General features: G+C 41.1%; 1 non-coding gene across 1 annotated transcript; it reads right to left on the reverse strand.

The window, feature by feature from the left end:
- Positions 1-10,976: 10,976 nt before the first annotated feature.
- LOC138787642 (U2 spliceosomal RNA) lies at positions 10,977-11,167 on the reverse strand. The gene has a single exon (XR_011362407.1). It is a non-coding gene; the product is annotated as a U2 spliceosomal RNA (small nuclear RNA).
- Positions 11,168-11,387: the final 220 nt, after the last annotated feature.

Here is an 11,387-nt window from a genome sequence, read left to right on the forward strand (position 1 = left end):
AAATATATAACATTAGAGAATCTGTGTAACCTGCATATGGTTGTGTTCGGACTGACCTATAGAGTAATGGTATCATGTCGCTGTTACCATATAGTGCATTACGTAGACACAGGAACCCCCCAAACGTTACCATATTGCATTCTTTCTTACGATTTCACCTATTTATATCTTCATAAATAATATATTTGGAATTCCATCATACATGTTATGGTAAAATGAATGACGCCATTACAAAGTACAACTATTCCTGTAAAAAACAAGCACTTACATGGCTTGTAGATAGAAAACTGAGAGTGCTAGAGCTCTTAGAAGGGGAGGAGGGAAAAACGAAAGCACTAAGATCAAAATTTGCGCGGTCCACTGGGTCATTTTGGGCCTGGTCCTCAAAGGGTTAAGTAAAAATGCCAGAAGGTCCATTATGTATTCTCTTAGAATTACTGTATTGTATGTAACTGACCTATTTACATCATTTAGAGGTTATTTCAGCTTTTACGTGACCGCAATAGTCCATAACCCAACAGACTTCTACAGTATTTTGTTACTAAGAATACAGTACTCTTGGCCAATGAGCACAAAGCATGTCCCCTTCTTCATCTGCCAAATAAGCTGCTATGATCTGGAACCGAATAAATCAATCATTTCATTTGATGAATCATTTGCTTCTGGAAACAGTCATTGAAATCCTACAGAGGCCGCACTGCTGGGGTAAATGCAAAGTGAAGGAGATGAAAGCTTGTTTACTGTTAATTAGGAATCTCTTTCAAGGCCAAACAAGCGCAGCTTTAAAGATGGCAAAGAGCGTTCCATAAATTAGTGGAAAGCCGCATTGTTGACGGCATCATAACCAGCAGGTGACTATTAATAAAAGAGGGAAGACATGTGGAAGAAGAACATTTCTAGGTGGGAAGCCAGAGTTGTGCAGATTCAGAGGAGGCTACGAACAACCCTGCTGGGAAGTAAAACAGTAAACTTTGCAGGGAACAGTTTACTTTCTGTGAAAGTTTCAATAAGGAAAACGACTGTAAAGTCAAAAATTGTTATAGACTAATGAAGCTGATGATTTATATAGCCAGAGAGAATAATACAGGCCCAATACAAACACTATTACTATTACATACTATTGTATGTATTATTTTTCAAGTTACTTATTCATTGATTTGGCTATTAGAACTTAAAAAAAAAAACACTTTATCCAAAGTAAAGTGTTTCCTATTACAGCCTAAATACAGCCTCAAAATATAAACTGTGTTTTTGGCATATAAGATGACTAGGCGTACAAGACGACCCCCAACTTTTCCAAGTAAAATATAGAGTCTGGGATATACTCGCCGTATAAGACTACCCCTTTTCCAACGCACAGAAAATAAAAATTATTAAAAAAAAAACATCAGGCAGCAGCGAGATCGGAGTGGCAGAGAATAAGGTACAGTGCAACTCTACCGTATCTCTTTCCACAGACACCTTTTTTGCATATTTGAATATATAGACTCTTGAGTGAGAACTTGATTGGATTTTTTTCACTGATCTCCCTGAGTTCAGTGATTGTTGTGTTTTGTTGGTCTACTTTTCATTGCCCCCATTAGCCAGAATCCTGCTCCACACTGACAAAGGGCAAATACCCCGAAACAGATGTCTGTGGATGGATGCCTGGCTTTGGTAAGCCCTTGTCATGTCGCAATACTCACAACAGAGTTAAACTTTGATGCAAAGGGGCCACCCTGGTATTTCCCTACTTGTGTCCCAATACTCATAACCGAGTGGGACTTAAGGTGGTTTGGTGATCTCCACACTGGGATGGCACCCCTTGGCATTAAATGACGTCCATCCACTCAATTTCAGCAGTGTATGAACATAGAGGAACATTTACTAAGGAGTCTAATAAGTGCAACTATTCTAATGGGGATTGGTGTGTATTTTGCTCTAATATCTTGTGACTGATTCATGTAGCACTGCCATAGTAAATGCATCTAAATAAAAAGGTGCAAAAAAGGCGCAACTATGAAAAAATTGCATAGTTTTATTCACCTGGTTCTGACCAGACGTAAGCTTACGCCTGTTTATGCGACTTTTTAAAAAGTTGCAAATGATAAATTGGGCGCTAATCCCGGATTATGCAAACTTTTGGGTGAATACTTAAAACAGGCAGATTAAAAAAAAGTCGCATCTAAAAATATTCACCTGTCGAATACTGGTTCATAAATAGAACTTGGACCAAAAATGGGTGAAAAATGCAATTATTCACCAAAATTAGGCGCAAACCCCTTGATAAATGTCCCCCATAGCCTTTCTGTGTTTTCATACCACTACTGGTTTTGGTTGCAAAATACTGACCATAATACTGACCAAAAATACTGTGTGGGAACATAGCCAAAAATAATACCAAAATACGGCTGTAATTTTGGTTTAAGATAAAATAAAATGTGTGAACAAGTAAAAAACAACAAGTCAGAATTATACATTATGATTAGAGATGAGCGAACCTGGAGCATGCTCGAGTCCATCCGAACCTGATCGTTCGGCATTTGATTAACGGTGGCTGCTGAAGTTGGATAAAGCCCTAAGGCTATGTGGAAAACATGGATATAGTCATTGGCTGTATCCATGTTTTCCAGACAACCTTAGAGCTTTATCCAAGTTCAGCAGCCCCCGCTAATCAAATGCTGATCGTTCGGGTTCAGATCGACTCGAACCCAAACCCGGTTTGCTCATCTCTAATTATGATGTGTGCACTGCCGTCCAATTTCCCATTAACTTCAATGGAGCCCATTATTAGGATACATTTTGGTCAGTGTTTTTTCAACCAAAACCAGGAATGGGTTGAAAACACAGAAAGGCTATGTTCACACAACATCTTTTCATCTCCTTTTAAAGTGACGTCCGTCATTTTGAGTCTAAAATAATGGACGTTATTTAGCAGCCTGATCTCCCCTTAGTGCACTGACAGGTGTTTGTACATTATACTAGTTTGGAATTACTAATTGGACTTTGGCTGTGGCTTAATTGAAAAGTCCATTGAATTTAATAGTAAAAACGGAGACAGAACGATGACAAAAGGAAAACTGTGTGTGAACTATAAATAAAAGACGTCCGAAAACAAAAGACGTTACAAAAGACGTCCGAAAATAATAATCATGTTCATTATTTTGACGCCCGCGGCAAAAATGTCCGTTATTCAATACGCTGTGTGCATTGGACGTCTGTCTTTCCATTCACTTCAATGCATTGCCATTGCAGTCAGTTAAATCACGTCAAAAACGGACGTTATTTTAAATATGAAAATCGGACGCCTTTTTAATATTTTTGACGTTGTGTGAAGATAGTCAGAGGCTATGTTCACACAATGTCAAAAATGGAGAAAAAATATCAGATTTTGCTATTTAAAAAAACGTCAGTTTTTGCCGCCATTTAACTGACAGCAATGGCAATGCATTGAAGTCAATGGGAGGACGGACGTCCATTGCACACAATGCATTGAAAAATGGATGTTTTTGCCGCGGATGTAAAAAAAAATGAACATGAACATTATTTTCGGACGTCTTTTGCAAACAGCGATAGTTTTTTATTAGTTGTTCACACACAGTTCTCTTTTGTCACCGTTCTTTCTCCATTTTTACTATTGACTTCAATGGACTTTTAAATTAAAACACACCCAAAAGGCAATTAGCAACCCCAAACTAGAATAATGTACCAACACCAGTCATTGCACTAAGGGGAGGACAGACTTAAACTCAGGCTTGACAAAGACCCTGCTGGGTCGAAACGTTGCTATGGTGTATGTTGCCTGAATAAACTTCCACCACTTCTTCACTATCGGATGCTGTCGGAACAATTCTTCTTTAAAAATAACGGACGTCATTTTAAACAGAGCTGAAAATGTGTGAACATAGCCAAACTATGCAAATATTTCCATTATAATTTTGCCTGTCAGTTCCACTCCTGATTTTGGTTAAAAAAAGACTGACGGAAATACTATGTGTGAACATAACCGTATATTGGCTGTATTTTTACCTTAAAATCAAGGCCATACTTTGATATTGTTTAACCCTTCAGCTTTGTGAGCAGGAAAAATGGTTAGTGTGATCACTATGTAGGAATACATATACAGTGTATATATGTGTGTGTGTGTGTGTGTGTGTGTGTGTGTAAAATGTAATCAAAAGGGTTCATACATTTTCTATTTTATCATTTAAAAGACTTAAAAAATATTATTTATAGCTAAGTACAACCCCAAATTCTGAACATTGTTTGCATTGACTCTTAAAGCGACACTATCAGCAGGTTCTTCCCAGAGAACCTGCTGATATGCCACTGTAGCCGTTTACATTAGCAGAAGATGTCCATTAGTTACACTTCTCTCCTCCCCAACATTGCTTATAAAATCTGTAAATGCTCTAAATTACTAACATAAGAGCATTTAGGGTATTGCTCATGGCCGGAGAACATTGCCGCGGATTGGAGGTGGCCCAGGGGAATCGCGCATGCACGGGAAGCAGCCTGTCCTGTATACAGCCCACTATGCAGTTATGAATATGCATAGTGGGCGGGATGGCCGGGGGCGAGCTGGTCAGGGCATGGCGTTGCTCTCCTGCCCCGAGCAACGCCCTAAATGCTCTTATGCTAGTAATTTGCATAAGAGCATTTAGCGATTTTATAAGCAATGTATACTGCTCATATCACATAAAAATGACAGAATAATGTTAGTGTAGCACCACCTGCTGTTTCTTTTCAACAGCTTTACTATGTCCAACTCAATAAATATGCTGTGGTGGACACACATGCTGATTCTTGCATTTTTGGGTAGGAATTAACTATTAACAAAACTAAAGATGCATGAAAACCGCAATATACTTACTGTAGTATTTACGGTAAGTATATAGCGGTTTCCATGGGTTTTTTGTTTTTCCATATACTCACCTGTGCAGAAGTTCCTGGTCCTGCTAGTCCTTGTAGGATTTGTATCCTTATGTAAGTTAAGGCACAGATGTATTTTCTGCTTTGATTTGATAGAATCTTCATGACAGTATCTAAAAGAAATCTTGGTGTCTCTTAAAATGCTATTTTTTTTCCATTTTGATGCTTATTATGAAGACCTTCCATTGGAAAGTGATTTCTCATTTGCATTTTAAAGACAGCTAGAGGTTACAATTACACACTATGGTAATTACATAACATGGGGACCCAGTTCCATCAAAGCTGAGGGATGGGGAAATGAAAGCATTATAAATTTAACTTGCTTGGAAAAATCCTTCAGATCATCTCTTCAGCCTTTAACTCCTTCTATTCTAAGAAGGTGGATTGGTGGGTGTTTTGTGATAGTGATTCCTTTAATTCCATGAATTGTTATTAATATTGTAGTATGTACGACTAGAGCTATTTGCTGGGCCATCTTTTACTGACAGATATATTATCTATTAGGAAGTTATATTAGCTGGAATCCCTTTCAGCATTTTTTTTAATTCTTGTTTTGTACTCATTACTGTACAAAACATTTTCCCCATAGCTCTATATTAAAATGTCTCCTTTTGATTCTACAGCCTTTACAGGTTACTGTGTGAGCTCTATTTTTTTCCGATACTTGTATATAACCTATATGATTTTTCAATGTACAGTATACTCTTTTATGTACTCTCCTATCTTTCTCCCACCTGTGTGAGCTGTCCTCCAAGATGTCTCTCCCCTGTATCCACTTTTTGTGTTGGTGTGTAACACCCTACTCCTACAGCCCCTATTACATGGTCCGATGCCTACCCGATATACCGATAAGTGAGTGCCGATCTGCTAGAGCCTATTAAACTGCAGAACCTATTACACGGCTTGTGTATCGTTACCCGATGTCTGTGCAGCCCTAGCCTTAGGGGAAAATAATAAATGTTATACATACCTGTCCACACTACTGGTGTTCTCCTAGCCTTTGCCCAGTCCTGCAGCCACTGCTGGAACTTCTGAGCCTGTCTCTGCAGTGACAGGCCACTTAGTGGCTGCGATGGGAGTGTAAACAGATTATATATATATATATATATATATATATATATAGTGTTAATTATTTTAGTAATTAGCTGTGGGCTGTGAATCGCTACATGCAATAGCAATGCACGGCCAACGGCTGATGATTTTTCAATATGTTGAAAGACATCAATCAGCTGATGATCTTCTCTTCAACTGATTGCTATCTTTATTACACAAATCGATAATCTGCTGATTATATGCTGATTGGGAAGATTATCTCTCCGTGTAATAGGGCCTTTACTGTTAACATTGAAAGTGTATCAGATAAACTTATGTTTCTCTGACATCAATGGCACATGTGTGGACCGGGAAGATAGTGGGAGCGCGCAGGAGGCCGGGCAGCACAGAATATTCATACAGAAGAGGAGGGAGGAGTGGTGAGGCGTGCCCGACCACAGCATGAGGGATACATCACAATGCCTCTTTGACTCTCCATTACAGTAGAAGAAATAATATTGTGCAGCATCACTTCAACTGGCTCCATAGTGAACCACCACCTACTGCACACTGTCAGCACTTCAGGTCAGGTCCAAGAGCGGATTGATTCCCTTTAATGATCAACTGTGTGCAACTCTGTACTAACCCGTTATACTTTAGCCCTGCATCTGAAAATGTGTATCTGTATTTGCATCTGTATTTGGTTGTTAAACAATGGCCGCTGTTTATCAGAACTGCACAGCAATGTATGGAACAACACCTGTAGTATATCCACCCTGTATACACTATGGCCGTTGTTCTCTGCGGCCACACAAAATAATTGACAGGTCTATTTTGTATAGCCGCTGTTCGGTAAATAGCTGTGCTCACAGTGTAAAGTATGGCTCTTTTGAAAAGAGTCGGCGCGAGACAGGAAAGTAAAAAGTAAATATTTTAAAAACGCGGCCAAAAAAATTATCAAATATATTTACAAATGTTAATAAAATAATTAAATACATCTAATTAGGGGGAAAAAAATTTTTTGATTTTCATCCATGATTGGTTCTCTTTAAGGCTATGTTCACACAACTTACTCTTTTTGAAAAGAATGGCTGTAGTTTTCTATTAAAACAATGGACATTCTTTTCCTACTACAATGATATGCATTGAAGTTAATGGAACAATGGCCATGTTGTTCAATGCATTGTGTAAAAAAACAATGGCCGCTGGTCCATAGGCTTCAATGCATTTCATTGCAGTATGAAAAGAACGGCCATTGTTTTATGGAAAACAACAGCCATTCTTTTCAAAAATAGTACACTGTATGAACATAGCCTAAGAAAGAGTATAATATGCTTTTGCAAAGTACCTTCTAAAAGAAAAAGTACAATTTTGAAAAGATTTTTTTTTTTAACTATCTGGAATTGGCATTTTAACACCATATAAATCTATGATACTCATCCCAATTTCTTTCCTTCTCTCACTGCTACTTGATGACCAAGATTCCTTTGATCAATTAACTTCATCTTGCTGTCAAATACAGGCAATTAAGATTTATATCAGCTTCTCACCGAGTCTAGCCCCCTGTGCACATTTCTATAATTATAACAGCTGAAGTGCTATTCAGCATTCTTCACTCATGTCTGGATATCAGCCGAGAAAATGTGTTGCACTCATAATAATTGCTACTCCTGCTGCTTCTCCATTGGGACCTATTTATGTTTTATTAAATATGAATTTGAGTCTAATTTATTTGCAAAAGGTCATTAGTCTATGAAGATAATGTAAATTCATTTGTGTACCTGAGTAAGTCATCCAATGTCCTAGGAAGTCTCCACCATGCGCATGTATATTTATGGACAGTCAGCCTAGGGCTTGGTTCACACTGCATTTTGTGTTTACAGTTTGATTGTTTTTTAAGGCTGGGTTCACACTATGTATATTTCAGGCTGTATTTGTGAGGCTGTATAGCAACCAAAACCAGGAGTGGATTGAAAACACAGAAAGGCTCTGTTCACATAATGTTGTAATTGAGTGGATGGCCGCCATTTAATGGCAAATATTTGCTGTTATTTTAAAACAACGGCTGTGGTATTGAAATAATGGCCGTTATTTACTGTTATATGGCGGCCATCCACTCAATTTCAACATTGTGTGAACAGATCCTTTCTGTGTTTTTAATCCACTCCTGGTTTTGGTTGCTATGAGGACCTGACATGAGGACCAAATACAGCCTCAAATATACATAGTGTGAACCCAGCCTTATAATGCTGTAAAGAATAGCATAGAAGTCTGTGCCATTGATTCCAGGAAGAAATCATTCACATTGCAATGCAGTTTTATTTTTATAATGTCAAGTCAAGGGTAATAGATTCTGCTGTATGGTAAGCAGAATCCGTATTTAGGATTTATTTAACATATGTTTTCATGCTTTTTAGGGGTATAAAAAGTATACATTTAAAGGGATTCTATCACTAGGTTTATGATGAGCATAAACTAGTGACAGAAATGCTGAACAGATCGGTGTATTACTTACATCGTTCCATTCAGCCGCTCTCCTAATATGCAGGAGAATAGGATTCTTGCCCCATCCCTCACCCTGCTCTCCAGCTGCTGACTGACAGTTGACTGTCTATACACAGTATGGATAGATAACTGCCAATGTGCAGCAGGTGGGCGGAGTTTTTTGTTTCTCATGAATATTCAGGACTACTGGGCACATAATGGAGAGGACTACTTATTATCCATGTTATTCAGGGGGATATCTCTGAAACACAGAACAATGTAAGTAATACATCATCCTGTTCAGCTTCTCTGTCAGTAGTTTATGCTACTCTTAAATAGGACAGCATATACTTACTGACAGAGTATCTTTAACATAACGTAACTGTGAACCCAGCCTTACCTATAATGTAGATGACAGCACAATATAACTTACTGCACATATACGTGAACCATTACACAAATCCTTTGACTTTCTTTGGAGCAACATCAATGCTAACCCCAGAACAATAGCAATACGCCATTATTGGTGCACATAGGCCACGCCCCTTTTAAACAAAAGTTGTGTCTCTATATATAAGGCCATGGCATATTATCAGACCCCATGGAAAAGTGTAAATCTAGGCCATTGTTTTTGTGGACCACATTGGCTAAAATAAAATGTACATCCCTGCTGCGATTTTGTCTGCAGCCCGCCCCATTAACCCCCTAGCCGCCGGACATTATACATTACCGGGTCCCCGTTCCTGCTTGCTTCGGGGCGCAACGTGCCGGGAGCCGCCGAAGCAAGCAGGAGCGGGGACCTGGTAATGTATATCCTGCCCGGCCGCATGATCGCCCCCCGCACCCCCCAGCCGTACGATCGCCCCCCGCAGCCCCGATCGCCCCCCGCAGCCCCCCGGCCGCACGATCGCCCCCCGCACCCCCCGGCCGCACGATCGCCCCCCGCACCCCCCGGCCGCACGGGCTGTGGGGGGCGATCGTGCGGTTGGGGGCTGCGGGGGCCGATCGTGCGGCCGGGGGCTGCGGGGGGCGATCGTACGGCCAGGGGGTGCGGGGGGGGGCGATCATGCGGCCGGGGGGTGCGGGGGGCGATCATGCGGCCGGGGGTGATCGGAGCTGCAGGGGGGGCGGGCAGGATATACATTACCAGGTCCCCGCTCCTGCTTGCTTCGGCGGCTCCCGGCACGTTCCGCCCGGCCAATCAGTGCGCTGCCCCGCCGCAGCGCACTGATTGGCTGGGCGGGCCGTGAAGACACCGGGAGCCCCGAAGCAAGCAGGAACGGGGACCCGGTAATGTATAATGTCCGGCAGCTAGGGGGTTAATGGGGCGGGCTGCAGACAAAATCGCAGCAGGGATGTACAGGGAGTTTCTCTGCTAATGAAAGTATAGGGCTGGGATCTGCAGCGAGTCTCGCTGCAAAAACGCAGCAAGGAGACTCGCTGCAGACCCGTCAAGTGGGTTTGTAGCCTTATTTAGGAAAAGATAGTGAGGGTATATACGTGTAACACACGAAAGTACCTGAGTATAGTAGGTTGTAGTTCTCTTGTCGAGCGGGATACCCGTGTAGAAAGGAATCCAAACGCTGGTGCTGCAATCAAATCTGCTTCTTTATTTTTAGCAAAATACTCGGTACATTTTAGCTCACTGGCTGATCCACACACCCAAGCGTCCACCTGGTGTCCTGCGGACGTTTCGGAGGATAAAGCTCCTCCTTCCTCATGCGCCTTTGCCAGGTGGACGCTTGGGTGTGTGGATCAGCCAGTGAGCTAAAATGTACCGAGTATTTTGCTAAAAATAAAGAAGCAGATTTGATTGCAGCACCAGCGTTTGGATTCCTTTCTACACGGGTATCCCGCTCGACAAGAGAACTACAACCTACTATACTCAGGTACTTTCGTGTGTTACACGTATATACCCTCACTATCTTTTCCTAAATATGTATATTGGAGGGTCAGTGAAGACCCAATAGTGAGTGATTTAGCCTGAAGGCTTTTAGTGCGATTGAATTTTTGTCTCATATTCAGGTTTGTAGCCTTAATCATACTGTGCCATACTATCAATAGTTCCCTGCCACTGTGTGCCTCACTTTTCTGGTGCCGATCTTATTTCCTTAGTTGGTCCCGCCGTTTTCAAGTACTTTAATCAAACATTCATTTACGCAGAAGCAAACCGGTCCTTAGGTAGGCATGACCGAAAAAGGTGGCGGGTGGGCTAAACGGAATGCTCCCAGTGCACCTAATGCTCTATTTTACATATTTTTGTTTGTACTCAAAAACAATGGGACCAACTAAGGAAAGAAGACCGGCGCCCGAAAGATTTGTTTGCATGAACCTGCTGATAATTTCCCTTTAAGGATAGTTTATTTTATATACAGTTAGTTCTTTGAGTTTGTATGGGTTATTTTTTAAATTTGTTTCTACTTTCTTATTGTTGATTTTCTTTATAAATATTTTGTTTTGCACATTATTGTGGGGGCCGCCATTCTGCCTGAGCTGATACTGACAACATTTAGCACTAAGTTTTACAGGCAAAACTATAAACCTTTTTTTTTTAATGCACCAAACCTGGAAGCACTGCAATACCAGGTCAATGTCTGGAGAGGGCAGAGCAAGCACTTTTTCCATCTCCATGTTCTAAAAATCCATGTAATATATGGTCCCCAGATAGGGGACAAATCAGATATAAAACTGATAAGAACAGATACTGCATTTGATCTTAGCCAAAAGGCCGAGAAGCGATGAGAGCTGTGAACATCTCCTATTGTCTATAGCAGCGTTTCCCAACTGGGGTGACGGGAGAACCCACCAGGGGTGCCGCGGGATTCCGGTGGGAAATGTGCACTGTCTCTTTAAGCATCCCGAGAAGCTGCGGCCGCACAGTGAGCGGGCGGAACATTAAAGCGAGCAGAATGCAGGAGCAGGACGCTGACATTCCCTCCCATAGGCCGCTGGCACTTCAT

The sequence above is a fragment of the Dendropsophus ebraccatus genome, chromosome 3 (assembly GCF_027789765.1).
Source record: "Dendropsophus ebraccatus isolate aDenEbr1 chromosome 3, aDenEbr1.pat, whole genome shotgun sequence".
Lineage (NCBI taxonomy): Eukaryota > Metazoa > Chordata > Amphibia > Anura > Hylidae > Dendropsophus > Dendropsophus ebraccatus.